A 16,637-nucleotide genomic window follows, 5' to 3' on the forward strand; every position below is an offset into this window, starting at 1 on the left:
GAAAAAAAAGAGAGAAAAAAACGCCTTCCATACTCGTGTATGCTCATGTTAGAAGAAGAGCAGGCACTCTAAGTACATATCTGTCAATGTTGCTGTTCGGAGGCATTTAAAAATACTGCAGGGCAAACTTGTGTTTTTGGTTTTTTTTGCCTTTTGTTGGTTAATTTTGTCACTAGTTTTGAAATCATTTGCAAGAAGGGACCTGATGTATGCATTTTCCAAGTTGGAAGCGCCTTCATTCCCATCCAGCTCTCTGCTTTTCTTTAAGAGGCTGCAAATCCACAAAACGTAGGGATTCAGGAGGTTGCTGTGTGTAGAGAGTGAAGATACTGTAAAAGCTCTGATCTGGGAGAAAATTACAACTTTTGTTCTGATTTTACCGGTGACATCTTTTTGTGAATGGCTCTGATAGCACAGCGTGCAGGTGGAGTTCTCAGGCTAGCAGTGACATAGAGCTCCTCAGCCAGCCCTGCTGTTGGCACTGTAAGAATAGGCAGAATTCATGGCTGTTAATTTTTCAGAGGGATATTCTGGGAGCACTGATGGCCCCATCCTTTCAGTGCCAGCGGCAGGGCTGCTAATGGCCTCTCCCAACTGGGGACATTTGCAGAATAGACAGTTTCCATTTCCAGAGTAATACATTGGAAATCCTGCTTGTTCTGTGCCATACTTCATAACAGAAAACAATATAAATTGGAACAAGCTTATTTAAATCCTTCAGACATGTATCATGTCCCTCAGGAACTGGCCAGAAATAGCCAAATAAATTACACCAGAATCTTCAAAGGAGAAATGTTTTTGTTCCCTTTGAATCCAGTTGGTATCTTCCATAGCTAAACAAATAGCAGGTGTGAGTTTCAGTGAGAAACACGCAGTTCAAAAGTTTGCTGTGCTTCACACAACCCCGTTCGGGCTGAGCTCCAGCCTTGAACTCATTAGGGCCGTGTAAAGAGCTTCCTGGCCCCGGCTGCGCAGACGGGACACCGGGAGCGGGGTGAGGAATGCACAGGGCTTGAAGGCGGGTGGTAATGGAAACCAGATTTCTGATTGCCTGGGGGATGGAGCTTTACAGGAACTGTAGCATTACTGCTTCGGTATCCAGCAGTGCTGCAGTGAGTTGAGAAATGCTGAGCCTCCATGGCTCTTGGAATTGTGCTTCCCAGGAACCAGTCTAGAGGGACCCAGGGAGTCCGTCAGCACAGCCCCGCACAGTTCAGAGGGCAGCAAGGAGTCCATAAAACAGCCACGAAGCTTCACTTCATTCTGGCATTCCCACCTCCCACTTGTGGCCCAAAAGACACCGACCATTCCCGGCACCTAATTTCCCCGCTGAAAGCAGAACAAAGAAAAGGCTGAGATCCGGTAGGGAGATTTCTGCCTGTGCTCTCACCAACAGGGGCTGCTGCTGCTGAGCCTGGAGTCATTTCCCTGGGAGGGAAATATATGTGCTTTTAGTGTCTATTTACTTTAACTTTTTGATGAACACCTTCAGTGTTACGGTAGCATCAGTCTGATTTTAGGAGATGCAAGTTTTCACCTCTTAGGGCTTAGTGTTACTATCTAGCTGTAGTTCTGGAATATGTTCCCTACATGTTGGATTGGCAGATTTTTGAGGAGTTCCTGACTATTTTTCAGCAGTGAACTCTCAGAGAAAGTAAATTTGGAATTCATGGCGATGTCTGTCGTATGCAGAACTCAACTCTGTCAGCTGTGTTTCTTCAGATCTGCTTTCTTATGTCTGAAATAGTAAAACTTAGTAGAGGAAATAAAAGGTTTGTAGGAATAAATATGCTTAGATTATATTCAATTAATAACTGAAAATGAATGATGCAGTTAAACTGCAAGCTGCTCACATCCAGGTTACCACAACATGAATAGATTATTTATTGTTGTTTTGATGAAAATGTATCTAGTTAAGTTGTTAATGTGATTATCTGAATTACCCAGCTCATCCAGATGAGATCCAATAAAATCCTAACTACATACTGCATTACCATTCAGTTCATATACTGCATATTTTTACCATAAAACTATTTAAATATTTGAAAAAGTCCAAAAGAAAAGAAAATGAAATTTTCAATTGAAAACATGCAGCTGTAATGCCTTTTCCTGCAAACATTTGTTCATTTTCTTTCTCCCAAGAAAAGCTATGGATTTTAAATCACCTTGGTAAGTGCTGAAAACAGAGCAGATTTGTACAGTCCATTAGCAAGGTTGTTCCTGAAGAGTCCAGGACAGAAGCAGAGAATTTTGTATTTAGTCATGAACTTTAGAATGCTCTAAAATACTTTTAGATCACGTTTGTTCATGAAATGAAACATTTCCATTGCTATATTGTAGTTTATTGTAATAGGAGGATTACATAATGTAGAGGTAGACTTTAGAATTAAGAAACTGCAAAAAGCAACAAAAAAATACATCCAAATCTTCTCAGGCATGATAAATTGTAGAATGCCTTTGAAATATTTAACATGTAATGGATGCTCCAGCTTCTTTCCAGGCTCCCATTCTCACTGCTGCAAAGAGCTCAGTGAATAATCTGATCAGGTATTCTATTCCATTTCAGTTCCTTGCTTTGTTGGCTTAAGAGAATGGGCAGCAGGGGAGTAGTGGTCATGCTAAGTCAGGCTATGGGCAGAGAAATGCCATAGAATTTAAGTGTGAGATCTTGCTTAGCATGATCAAAACTGTTAGAACAAATTTGTAAGGTACCGACTGATTAAATGTCAGTGTAAAACTGTAGGATAGAATTTAAGGTGCTCCTCAGTGCAGAAGTTAGCTGAAGAACAGAACATGTGAAGAACTGCACAGGTGAGCAGCTGAAGAGTCTGAAATTACCTTTTCTGCAGTAGCAAATATGATTAGGGCTTTTGAATGTATCTGACTCTCTGGGAGCACTTTTCTGAAGATGGCATGGTATATAAAATATTTTCTTTGTATGTATGCCCATTGTTATAGTTAATGAGATTTAATATATGCATACCAAATGCGCATTATGTGTGTAGGTACAGTAAGAATCCCAAAACTTTGCAAACTGTTCCCAAGTGTTACCCATCTTTGTTTGGAATCTGCAAGGTCAAACTATGCAGCACTGACTGCAGGTGAAAGAACGGAAACGTGCCTTTGTTCTTCCTTTCAGTTTGTATATACATTTTAACCTATCACCCGAATGCTTGTAAAGCAAAAATGAGATATATTTTGCATTTTTAAAGAGTTTTCTTTATGAACAGAGCTGTTTTAAGTCATGCTATATGGCATAGTGTGAATTCTACCCACAATGCCAAGACTTCAACCAAAACTGCAGGTATCAGCACCATTATTCAGCTCAGTTCTTCCTTGTAAGAAATCGATGTTAGACATCCCATTGCCGCAAATGAGCCACCAATGGGATGGAATCAGCTACTTTTCAAAGGTAGGAGACCTTTTAACGCTTCCCAAATACATAGTTATGGGGAGGTAGCTACCCTGCTATTTCATACAAATGGGCTTTTTACAGCTAGCCAGGAAGAGCTGTTGAATTCTTGCCACACCCAGAATACAGAGATCTGAACTGAACAGCAACTGAGTCTAAAGGAGACTAAACACCAGAGGGTATGGTAAAAACAGACATCTATAGCTGTTCTTTAGAAGAAGTCTTAGAAGTGTCACCGTCACAGAAAATTCTGCTGCTGCTTCCACGTTTTATGTAAATTCCTACTGGTTACATTCTTAATTCTGGGGAATAGGATATTTGCATTGAATTCTCTTTCCTATGGCAGCAGTGAAGAGTGTCTCCATGTGAGGAACTCTTGGAGCTTTGTTACTGGGCAGAAATGAATGCAAAGTGCAGGTGTGAGGAGGAGGATAATGCTGAGCGCAGCTGAGGGGCGTCTTGGTGGGAGAAGGGGCTTTGCAAGGTTCTGCTCCACCTTAGTCCTGTTAAGCCCTAGATGTATTTTGTGATAGATGTCACTGGGTACAAATAGGTATGGGCGGAAACAATAGACTCGTGCTTACCACAAGACTACTGAGGCTACTGAGGCTACTGCTTTTAGTCTCTCTCTCTTTTTTAATTCTTTTTATTTTCCATCTTTCCTGAAACGAGGATTAGTTTTGATAGGTGGGGGAATAGCAGCCCCCTTCTCCAGCAAGCTCATTGGTTGTAATGAGCTAAGTTTCCATGTAGAGAAAGCATCTGTGGTGCTGCTGTGTGCAGTCTCTTAAGTCTTACATGAGCTACAAAATTACTTGCACAGTCTGGGCTCCTAACAGCCTTAGAGCAAATTTTCAGATTGAATTTTGAAAGGCTGCTGATTAGGAATGTTTTGGTGTGATATTTTGAACTTAGAGTTTTGAGTTTAGTTGTGTTGAAGTCAGCAAGGATTGGTATCTGTCCTCTCTTCCCCACCCCTTTACAAGTGGGGGGAGGGTGAGAGCAGCTGCTGCTTGATTAGTTTCACCTGTGTGGGGAGAGGGAGTGGCATTTAAGGTATATTAAGTAGATGAGGGAGCAAACAGCACCTGATCTTGTGGAGGTTTGCTCGTGAGCAGAGGTTGTGCCAGCAGCTCCTCTAGGTAGGTTGTTCTAGAAGTTCTTGCTTAAAAAAAATGAAAATGCCTTTTCTTGCTTTCTGATGTGATGTTCTTATATATGTGCATATCTTTTAATATATCTAAAAATGCTCTTATCTGTACATAAGTGGGTAATCCAGGGGCAGATTGTGATGTTATGTGATGGAGGGTAACTTGAGAAAATGTTTCTCAGCTGTAGGGCTGAGTGCTTTACCTCACTGCTTTGAGCTCCTGGAGAAGGCTGAACACAGTAGAACTTGAGCTTTCTTTTCTTAATAAATCCAGACCCAACATGGGAAAAGAAATCAGAATGGTACTTTTCTTGAAGTAAGGTTGTTATTTGTGCTGCTGATAGCAATTATGGTGGAAATATGCCTGCTTTTTTATAGAAAACTTCTCAGGTTATTCCTATAATGAGTTGGATGACTACTTGCACAATTCTTGCTTTCTTCCTCAAAACCGTGCCCTTAAAAGCTGTGGTTGAAATTGGGCCATTGGGAATGGTGTAAATGAGGCTTTTTATTTTTAAAACAGAAGGGGAAAATTACTTAACGTAGTTACAGTAAACAAGCTTGCAGTGCTCTGTAATGAGCCGGTTTAATTGTACCTGAGTCCCACTACTCATATATGCCATTATTTGTAAAATACCATTAACTGAATTCCAGTTATTAAATGGCAGCTAACTGTTGAGCTTTCTTCATCTTAAAGTAGTCAAATTAGCTAGTGTGAAATGTGAGAAGGATGTGATTAAAAACGGGAGTGGTGTGATCAGGTGGCTCTTTCATTAGGGATATACCTACTGGTGGATGAAGTCAAAGATTTTAAGTCAAAATTCATTAATTAAGGTAACCAGTAGTTTGTAGGTTAAGTTGCTCTCTGTTTCCTTTGCAGCAGGTAGCATGGTTGGGTGGAATGAGGCAGCTACTGGCAGTAGGCTTCCTTCGGGAGTGTGGACAGAGGGAGGGGGGTAGCAGGACCTGGTGGGTTCCTGCAGTGGGGTCCATCTGCGTCTCAGTGCAGCAGGCTCTGTGATGCAGACCAACGGGCTTTCTGTGTAAGGAGAAAAACTTCATGCTCTGTGGAACTCTGAAAGTTCCACCTTATGAATGTGATGAAGCTGATGACTGTGGTTTAATACACAGTGTTGTCAGTTTGCATCTGCAGTAGAGCTGTGTACTTAGTACTTGTAGTACTTAGTACTACAAGGGAACTGCTATTCCTGTATTTAGTACTCGTTATTCAAAAGACAATTATTCTTGCCTCATGCTCAGCTTCAAGAGTGTACCTGAATGTAGCCAGACACTGGGAAATGCCTGAGGATGGTGCTGGTATGAGTGGGGTCCATTGTGCTGACTGCTCTAGCTGCCTGTGTGTGCCACCCAGCTGAACCTGATGAGCTGCAGGGTTGGAGGCAGCTGGGGTCTGCCACCACCAGCAGGGACAGGAGGGACTGATACTCACCCTTCTGAGCCACCCAGCTGGAAAATGGGATTAGAAAGAGTGGTTGAAAAATGAATATTTAAACTATCTTGAAGGTTAAACCTAGGGAAGTGATTTAATGGAAGGCAATCATCACTGTTCTGCTGTTAGCACAGTCACTGTATGGCATTACCTTTTACAGACAGGACTTGCTGTGGAAGTTTCTTTTCTGCATTTTCTTCTCATTTTTTCTTAATCTGATTAAACGTTCTTATGATATCGAGCTGTGTTGCACCGCTGGCATTGCCACATGTGTCAGAATCATTATGACTACTTGCTGATTTCTGTGTAGTATAAATACAGCGGAGCAGACGTTGAAGTAGAACCAGGAGCAGGCTGTAGCACACTTAGTGCTAAGGCTTGAGGTTAGCTTGTCCCGGGTAGGTGAAGGAGCTACTGGGAGGAATATGAAATAGGAATTCTGCAAGGCAGGCATTTGTGCAGGGGAAGTACTGGTATTTTTAGGAAGGTTAATTGACCCTTTGGAGTTCAGGTGGAGTTTGTGTCCAGTTCGTAGTCCATAAGTTTTAAAGCAGGAAAAAGAACCAAAACACTTTCTCCTCTCTTCAGTGTAATGAAGACATTCTCTTTTACTGTAATTGGTATTGTCAAATGGCGGACTGTTCAAGTAATCAGCAACATAATTAGGAAAGCTTTTTGCTCACTGTCTTCGGTTGAAATACAATCCTTATTTCTAATGCCCTTTGCAGCAGGGCAGTGTTCTGAAAGGAGAGGGGGCAAAAGAAAACTTTAATGAACAAGGGAGTCAGGGGAAACGGCTACATTATGTTTTTATAACAGTCTCGAAGGCAGATCCAGCTTTCCATTTTTAGCAGGTAAAACCCACGTTAGGAGGTCTGCAAAGTGTAACTTTTCTTTCTTTTTCTATCCCCCCCCCCCCCCCCCCCCCTTGTTATTACTCCCTCAGGAACTGCAGATTCCCATGCTCTAGGATATCTTTATAAGTAAGGGAGTTAAACCAGGTAGTTCAAGAAAACTCTTCTTTGGAATGAGATTAGTATACAGTGCGGAAGTTGGAAATGAGCAGATGTGCTCTGAAGACTGTTTGATTCCCTCCACCAGGGATTTCTGTTGCATTTTAGGGAAAATTTCTCAGTTTTAGCATGCTATGATTTATTTATTTCTAGACTCCGTTAGCTGTGTTTTTCTGCATGTAAGATATTTGAGACTTGGAGCAGTTGATGAGCTAGTGGGGCTAGGAGTTAAAAAGAAAACCAGCCAATTTTAGAGAGGAGGATATTGCTAATGAAAGAACAAGTTTCCATTTTTGCATTCCTTGAGGGGGAGAAAAAAAGTGGTGATGGAAACCCGTAGTGTGCTTGGAAATGTGTGACTGGAACTGCTAGAACTTTGCCAGGGTTCACTCGAGGAGGTGGGCAGTTTATAAGCATTTTATTAAAAAGCAAACAAACAACAGAAAGCAGATGCTGAAGAAAGCCCTGCAGCCTGCGTGTGCTTTGTCAGTAGCTAAGGGTAAGAAGCCCAATGTGTCCTGAGCTCTGTGCGGGATCTGTGCTGAGCTGCTCCCTACTGGGGGTGTTTATGTGAACTTAGCACAACTTTGAACAACTCAGCGTGGTGGTTACTGCCAAAATAACTGCCAGAAATAACTCCAAAACCTCAGTTATAGCATGCGGATAATTTTACCTGACAGTGAGGTGTCTAAACTCGCACTTGCCTTTGAAACTCTTGATTTTTCAGTGGTACCATTAATAAATAGAAGCCTAATTTGTTTTCTTATTCAAAATGTACTGCTAAAATGTTCCTGCTTTCTGTGCACAGCTTTCTTGTCAGCTGAGAATGACGAACTGTTCTCGTAGTGTTTTAAGCAAGTTACATGAGGTGGTGGATGGAAATCTCAAGTGCGTAAGCTGTTCCAAAAGTAATGCCTCCTATTGTGTTTTGTTTTCCAAACAACATTGCGTTTGTTTGGAAGGAGGGTCAGCTGACCCAAACATACGTATTTTAAAGAATCACAATATGCAATCTGTTGATAACTTTTATCCATGTTATTTTCCCATTGGATTAAAATTGTTCTGTGCTTTTGCTCTGCTGCTACTGACTAAGTTTTACACAGGGGCACAGAAGCAGCAGTTGCTTTCATCGTTTAGTTACACGTAGCTTGCTGCTGAGCCTTTGTTATTAATAATTCCATTTCTTCCTGCTCCAAAGTGAAAGATGCGTTTTTCTTTTTTTAAGTCAAGATAATTTTACTTTGATACTTCCTGGAAGAATGAGGAGATGTACCCGTTTTAATCAACTGTACTTAGTCTGATTTCAAAATAAATAAATGAAAATGTTGAAATCTCATGTAACCATGTAACACGAAGATTTGTAATAGATAAATATGTTTTTTGTAGTTAGATAAATATGGTTTTTTGTGCCGTAAGGAATTTTTCTACCATGTAAATAATGTTTTTCATAGCGTTTCATCTCGCATAGATTGGATTCTTCTACTGTAGGAATCAACTAGGGAATTGAAGTCTCTTGACAAAAGGAAGACAGTCTCTTAAGTAAGCTTTATGGAGATCAGATACAGTCTGAGGAAGGTCAGGTTTTATGTGCACAGCCCAGTCTTCAGTATAATTTAGCATGTTAGGTATTGGAGGCTTCCCCCAGAGTAAACAAAGTATCTGACAATTGAGATACCTCATTAGACCTGAGTTCTTCAGAAAATCTGACATATGATCCTCTGAAAGTGTTGGATTCTCTGTTTGCACATCAATAAAGATAATTTACAGTGTTTTATCTGAAAGATTTTTCTCTCTTCTAACAAGGACTGAAGCATGCAATGTTGTTTTGGTGTTTCTGTGGTATCTATGCGTATGTTGCCAGTGCATGTCAATACTGCTCTGCTGCAGCTGCCTCTGGGTTCAGCATACACAACCTGCACGTCACTGCCTCCCTCTGACTGGGGCATTTGTTTGCATTTGTTGATAAGCTCTAATCTTCAACCATTCCAGTCTTGTTTACTGAACTTATTTTCCTTATTGTGGTGTTTCAAATCAGATAAAGACTTGTGAATATAAAAACTTGAGTGTGTATTAGCACTCCAGTTGAGTGAGGATTTGAATTACAGGCCATGTGTTAATATTGGGTGCTCAGCCATCTTCATCCTGCTGCTTCGGATCTTCCGTACTCTTTTTGATCCCAATAGCTGTGCAGCCACAGGAAAATATGTTTACGTTAACACTTCCCATCTTAAATTCCCATATCTGCTCTGAAGCAATGAAGAAATTGTGAAACATATGGTTAACTGCTTGTCATGTGAAATGCTTTTGGAAACTGCAGATGCAGTATCAGGCAGGAGAGTGAGTGAAATGGCAGCGTGTGCTGCAACTTCATCTTGGAAACAAACACTTTAACTAGTCACACGTGTGCTGTTGTGTGTATTAGGTTAGGCTTTAAGATTTTGAGGAATAGCTCTTTGTATGATAAGAGAATTTTTAACGTGAGCAAATCTTCTGCTCTCTCAATCTTGTAGTGTGAATGCTATCAAGATTGAGGTTCTTAAGGAATTCTTCCCTTCAGTGCTATGATTTTAAACAAACAACTAGCTTATACTTTTTTCTAAACGTTCTTGATAAAGAATAGAAGAGATATCAGACCATCTTGCTCTCTTCACGAAATAGAGAAACCGTGTGGCTAAAGTTACATAGCACAGCAAGTTATCTTCTTTTGGTTTTGGAAATAATTCATTTAAGCAGTTTACTGCGCTTCTGCTGTTATGCCTGCAAGTGTGTGTAAATGTGCTATACGTTGCAATCTAGCAAATGAAGTGTTGCAGAATGATCTGCAGGAAAGGATTTGTTGCTGACTCAAAGCCTGCCCACACTTGCACGGAATGCACTGCAATAGCACTTTAAGCCTCAACACATTTTCCAGCCTCCCGGTATACTATAGATGCTGCAGTGCACATCCTGCTCTGTAACACATGTGCAGCTCGTGGTGAAGTCAGAGAAGCCATTTGGCTTGGTGTTTTGGCAGGGTTGCTGTAGCCTCAGAAATTACGGATTTAGCTTATGAAGATGAAAGAAACCTAAAACTAAAATGACTTCAGGAAATGGTCAGGGAGTTTTACACTGCTAATCACCTGAGCTCTGCATTATATTAAGTAATGCTTTTGGTTTTGGATTTACTCTTTTCTCCCCATTTGTTATGATATGAGAGACAAGTAGAGGGAATAGAAACTTCTCAGAGTCGGTGCTGCTGCAAATCATTTTTAGGCAATTTGAGGATTATTCTTTCTGATACATCTAACATTGTTTTTACAAACCTTTATTTCCTAACTCCTTTTAACTATTATCATGTTTTGGAGCAAAGAACATCTTAGAGTGAAGTCACTTTGAAGTAGGAAGAGGAAACAACAACATCTAAAGCCTTTCAGAGTAATCTACTGGTGGCTGTAAAGAAATATTATTTCCTTAATTTAGGAAACATAGTTAAAACAGTGTGTTGAAGTATTCAGCCATGATTATGCTTTGTGTTTGCATGTGGCATCTAAAAAGTCATGGCTAAATGCAAGCTGATGACTGTCTAGAGTATGCGTAGCTTGGTGGTAGCTGTGGTTAGAAATCTGTTTCAATCTACTGAATGGGACGTTTCCTGTACATCACCTTAACATTTATCACCTCATAATACTAGTTATAAATTTTCTATGTGAATAATGGGGAAGAAAAAGGTTTTATCAAAGGTATGCCCTTTCAGCTTTGATTACTTTATTTTTTACTGGGATTTTTTTTAACTGGTTTGATTTACAATTTGTAAACTTCTGTTTTCTTTCATTGTTGTCTCCTTTTAAGGCTTTGGTAGTGTGTAGGTGACAAAAAAAAAAAGGGAAATTGGAAGTGTAGCTGTAGCTTTGCTGAAGCTTTGTGAAGGAGTGTTTGCAGCAAGGTTGATGGAGAGATTGTCAATATCTCAAAGCCTTTTATTCTGATCTTGTCTTGTTTCTCATAATCTGTTGTGTTACTCCAACTGGTATCTCTACCTAGCTGAAGTGAACGACCTCATAAAACAAAAACTCAACAACCAAAGAGCTCATTTCTTTGTCAGCATTGCCTGCCTGAGGGTAATGGCACCAGACGTGATCTGTGAAGTACATCAGCTTGCTTAGCTACATGGTAGGTCCAGGGCATCATCCTGGGGAGAAGCCAGTGAATATCTGTGAAGTGTCAAGGATGCACTGAAGGCTGAAAGAATATCAAGACGTGTGACAAAACTGCAATATGTGAACCTAAATTCCTTGTCTCTGGCTCACAGATGACTCCAAGCTGACAGAAGTTTCATGACAAAAGCTTCCAAGGAGAAACCCGTGCTTAAAGAAACAGCTCAGATGCTGAAGAACTACAAGGGCAGACTGATGCAAAGAAAAAGAATGGTCCTAACATAAGGATCAAGAAAATTTTCAAAATATTTTCATAGTATCTCAATGCTCATTTACTGTTGAGTGCTGCAAACAAGACCTGTTGACTGCTGAGTGCTTTTAAAATCTGTCTGATGTAGTATAGGTGCTGATAACGTCCTTTGAAAATCCGTTCCTGTCTGCATATACTTTGGGATCTAAGAAACTACCCTAGCTTACAAACTATGTGAGCTTGCAAGCAAGTTGTCCCACTGGAAAGGCTAAGTACTGTCATGATTTTTGTTGTTCTGTGCAGTGGGTTGGTGTGTGGAAAGGTCTGAGAACAACTTGATTCTGCATGTGTGTTTTGTGTGTGATCAAGTACATCCATGAGCTTTCTGAAAAAAAACCACCGTTCTTTGCTTTGTTTCAAATAATGAATAAAGCTTTGCCCTTTTTAACGTAGAGGAGCTGCACTCAGCTCCTTTAAGTTTAGAAACCTTTTGAAAGTGAGCTCAGAAGTACTTGTCCTGTGCCTCACTTCACAGGCACTCAAAGCACATTGAACAGAGACTTGGGTTGCGTTTGCATTTGTAGAATCAAAGGCCTCAGGAGCAGCAGTTCACTCACAAATGCTGCAAACCTATTGCAATGCTGTTGTAGCTCTACCAAACTGCTCAGGGTGTCCTCAAGAAAGTAAAGCTCTATCCTACTTTTACAGCAATATAATAATATCATTCTGAGTGGGAGAGTCTTAAATTTGAACGTAAAACCACCTTGAAGTCTTCTATTTTCCTTCTTTTCTCTTTCCTTATATACTTTTAATTCAAAGTATTTTAAACACTTTATCATAATTTGAAAATCAAATAAACACACTGGGTTGTATAAATAGAATTTCAAAAACGTGGAAGCTGCTGGATTTCCTTTCCTGTTTCAGTCCCCCTGACGTGGCAGTGCCAATCTGAGATGTGGGGTTAGGTGACTGGTGGGCCCCTAGCTCACAGGGGGGGCAGCTTTGGGGGCTGCTTCATCCTGTCTGAGCTGCAGCTTTGTGCCTTCTGCCTGTGCACTGAGAAGAATGAGCATCCTCCTGCGCCAGTGTCATGCTAAGCAGAGCGTAGAAGAACCATAACATTGGTGATTTAACAGTGGAGGATGCACAAAGGTGGGTGGCTCAAAGCCTGGTGTCTCTAGCTAAGGGACAGTGAGTTACTGGTGTGATGTGAGGGCTGAAGTAGGGATGTCCTATTCACAGCTTGGAGTAGAATGCCTGGACGCACTGCTTATAATGCTGTGTGGCTCCTGCAGGCTACAGCTTGGCTGTTGCTTCTGTGAGAACTTCAGAATTATGCTGTTGCTTGCTGTGTAAACAAGGAGCAGAATCATTTTATCTGGCTAAGAGTGTATCAAAATGTGTGATGTTTCCCTGGAACAGGTGTGCTTTTCTAGTGTCTGAAGAGCTGATTGTTAAACAGCCTTATTTTGCAGTATTTTTAACTTTACTTAAATGTAGGCAATTAGTAAGGAAAAAGTATTGGAGTAGAACATTAAAGGGAGAGGTTAGAGTGTTTTTTTTGCTGTATGTCTGCAAATTACTACTACTATTATTATTTTAAAATACCTTTTTTAAGGCTATGGAAACCTCTATCAAATGAATTATTCCTTGAACTTGTTTGTTAGAGATAAAGGTGCTTAAATTGATCATTCTCTCCATGGAAGTAATAAGTGCTAATGTTCAGCCCAGTCAAGATTGTATTGGCAATTCGGCATCTTAAGATACTTCAGATCATTATTTTCTCTTTCATTTCAAGAGGAAAGTCACGTATTTTAAGGGAAGATGGAACAATTTTTTTTGTACGTGCCATTTTGAAACTATTACATTTGCAGATGAGTCCATGTCAGGCCTATTTTGTGACTAAAGATGAAATCACTGCTTGACTGCATTCTCCTGGGTGAAAAATGTCCCTAAGTTTTATTGCACTGTGGTGTTCTCAGCTACAATGCAGACTCCGTGTGTTGCGTAAATATCATTTTCTGCTGAGCTGGGCATATTCTGTGTCATTGCTCAGCCCACAAATGAGACTGGCCTGCCTTCTCTGGGCAAGGGCAGCACTTTGCTGTTATTTCCTGTAAGCTGAATCTTCTTGTAGATATTTATTGTACCACGCTCCTGCAGTGGTGCTTTTGTAGTGTGTATTGGCTGTGACAAGCAGTTGTTTGTATTCCTTGCACAAGAATTGTCACTATACCATTCAGAAAAGGGCTAAGCTTCAAATGATTGTGCTGGAAAGTTAAAAAAAAAAACAAACAAACAAACAAACTTTGCACCCCTATAGAAAAATAAAGTATCCAACTGGAAGAACATAGCTTATAAATGATGCTACAAATTATGAAGTACTTTTCACAAGCAATGCTTGGGAATAAGAAATCTCCTACTTTTTATTTTGGGTAGTTTGTAGAGTTTCTTCTGAAGGGCAATGAAGGGAGATAGGCCTTCCTGACTCATTTTTTTTTGTTATACTTCTGTTAGTTTTTGGCTTACCATCTATAGTTGGCTGTTAATGTTGTTATTATTAGAGAAGGTTTTCTCCCAGCAAACATTTAATTTGTGCCATGCGCCACACTTTGCAGCTAGGAAAGCCATTATCAATAATGATAGTGGCTTTTCAGTGTACCACTTAAAATTTTCAGCAGTGTGCTAGAATTTTAACCTAGATGTAGCACTGTAATGATATGTCATCCCTAAAAAATGAAATGCCAACTGCCTCCTGAAAGTGGTATACACCTATTTAAGGCCTGAAAATTGCTATCAGTTCTTACAGTAGCTTAACTTTTTCAGCAGAAGTACTGCTAGACACGTGTTACAGTGATGAGCAGGATAACAGTAATAGGAATGGTGTCCTTATAATCAAAGGCTGTCTGTAATGAACCAGCAGGCTGTAAATGAAATACAAAACAAACAAACTTGCCTCAATAAGAACTTTTAAATGAAACAAATAAACAAGAAACTTGATTACATACATTTTGTATTCTTAATTTCTAATTATTTGCTTCCAAACATGCTATGGTTGCCAAGTGGCTTATATTCTCAGGCAGGAAATGCATAGTGAAGATGGTTTTTATTGACCACTGGATCAATAGTAAAAGAATTTCAAGAATTACATGTGCAGTAGTGGCAATTTCTGAATGTTTGATGTATCTGTGTGTATTAAATCTACCTTTAAATTTAATTTTTTCTTAATAGCACAGTTATAAGCCATTTTAAATTTCCTCTAGAGGAAAACGTTTAGGAAAAAAACTTTTTCTTCAAGCTGTGATATTAAAGTATGTTAAAGAATAGTTACAGGAATAATTATGTTCCTAGTTAATTTCATTGTCAAATTTCTTCTTTTCCTCTGAACCTCTTTGTGCCTTCACACTGTGTGCTTTACTACAGGCAACACTTGAGTGTGTCCTTATCAAATCTAAGCGTACGCTTCCAAGTTTTTTCCTCTTCTCAAGTGAAGAGATTCTCCCTTTTTACAGTCTACAAAAGACATCCTTGGGGCAGAATAAATATTGTGGATTTCTTTGTTTACACGTGGCATGTGGTTTCGTGATTTCTTAAAGAGGGGAAAAAAATAAACCTTGAGAACCTCTACATACAACAAAACAACTTTCTCGCATCCTGAGACCAATCTGTGCTCTACAATTTCAAATACACAGCTAAGTGATAAAGCTATAAAATGTTATCATTGCAGTACAAAAAAAATCTCTAATAAAAGCTTTAATTCACTACAGGTTTTCAAGGGAAAGAATAAAGAGCTTTCCTTGCTTACTGTATACTTAGGCTTGAACTGCTGTTTTTCTCGCTGTTTTTTGAAATTCTTAATTTTCAAGTCTCTTACTACTTCTTTACAAATCATCATATGCAGTGCTAACATGCTGTAGGTTTATGTTCCATTACTGACAGGACCATCAATAAATATATCTGGAGTAATCGTAGTTTTGGTCACTGTTTCACATGTAAATGGCGCCTGACTGCAATGCACTTTGCCTCAAGGTCTCGTAAGAAGTGAGAAGTTATTGATCTTGTTTACCTCAGTAGGTCTTTATGAAAAGGCCTGCCTTTCCCTTTGAAATCATTCTAGTTTCATCCAAGCCTGTTGGATAATGTAGGATTAAGTATATAAGTAAATATGAAGGACACTGCAGCATCCAGAAAATATCAGGGAGGGAGTTGCTGAATGGTGTTAACTTAAAGGGTGAAGTCATTATCCCCTAACTGGCTGGGCTCTATTTGCTTCAAGGAAAATCATTATATTGACTTTTTTTCTTTTTCTTTTAAAGAAAGCAGATACAGTATTTGGATTTAACTTGCAGTGTTTCAGAGCAGTTTGTTACATCTCTTCACCTACTTGTGGGGAAGAGCGTGAGCTGATGGACATATTCTGCAAACTCTTGATGTGTTCATTACCTCACTGGCTGGCAACCAACACTGCAGAAGAATTTAGGAACTAAAGAATAGTAGAACAAGTGGAATGAAGCCAAGTGTTGTACACTAATATGAAACAGATCTTCATTAGGAATGGGTACAAACTTCTTTTGGAAGAACTTTTTTTTGTTTGCTAAATGATACTAAACATATATATAGATAGATATTTATCTGAAAGAATGCAAAGCCAGCAGTGTTATTACATGTTAAACAGTGAAGCATTGATTTAAGATTTCTTTACTATGCATAGTGCTATCTCTTGAAGTAAACAGTGCATGAACGATGCTAGTGGGTGATGGCTGATACTTCAATAACAATAGTAAATTATTTTGATACTGAAATATTTATGTGGTGCCTCATGTACTCTTTGTACCAAACTCCTGTCGTTATCCAAGATGTCACAGTTTTCCTACATATGATTCCCCCTCACCATAGAATATGGTATGCTGTTAAAAGAAACTCAGAAGATTTCCTGGCAGCATTTTGGAATAAAGGTAGATTGGCTTTCAAATGTATTTGCTTGATTTTAGTACTTTGATTAGTTTTAAATATAACGCTTCTGGATATGGATTCTCTGTACAAATATCCATGTTTAGCCTCTCTCTTTGTACCTCTTTATTATCAGTTATACTGTCTGCTTGTGTCAGAAATAATTACTGGAATGTTTCTCAAAAATTGCTTCACATCTATTCCAGTACTTGTCTATAATGTGCAGTAGGAAGATACGCACTTCAGTGAGTAGGAAATCGACATATGGTTGACTTTAGC

The 16,637-nt window shown here is 39.5% G+C and overlaps 1 protein-coding gene across 3 annotated transcripts in view; it reads left to right on the forward strand.

The window, feature by feature from the left end:
- The first annotated feature begins 4,502 nt into the window (after positions 1-4,502).
- Positions 4,503-16,637, forward strand: part of CDH11 (cadherin 11) — a 271,884-nt gene continuing 259,749 nt past the window's right edge. For all 3 annotated transcript variants that reach the window (XM_046899483.1, XM_046899477.1, XM_046899481.1), the window contains exon 1: positions 4,503-4,554. The gene's annotated coding sequence lies outside the window, so the exon portion shown is untranslated. The remainder of the gene's footprint in view (positions 4,555-16,637) is intronic.

The sequence above is a fragment of the Gallus gallus genome, chromosome 11, assembly GCF_016699485.2.
Source record: "Gallus gallus isolate bGalGal1 chromosome 11, bGalGal1.mat.broiler.GRCg7b, whole genome shotgun sequence".
Taxonomy (NCBI): Eukaryota; Metazoa; Chordata; class Aves; order Galliformes; family Phasianidae; genus Gallus; species Gallus gallus.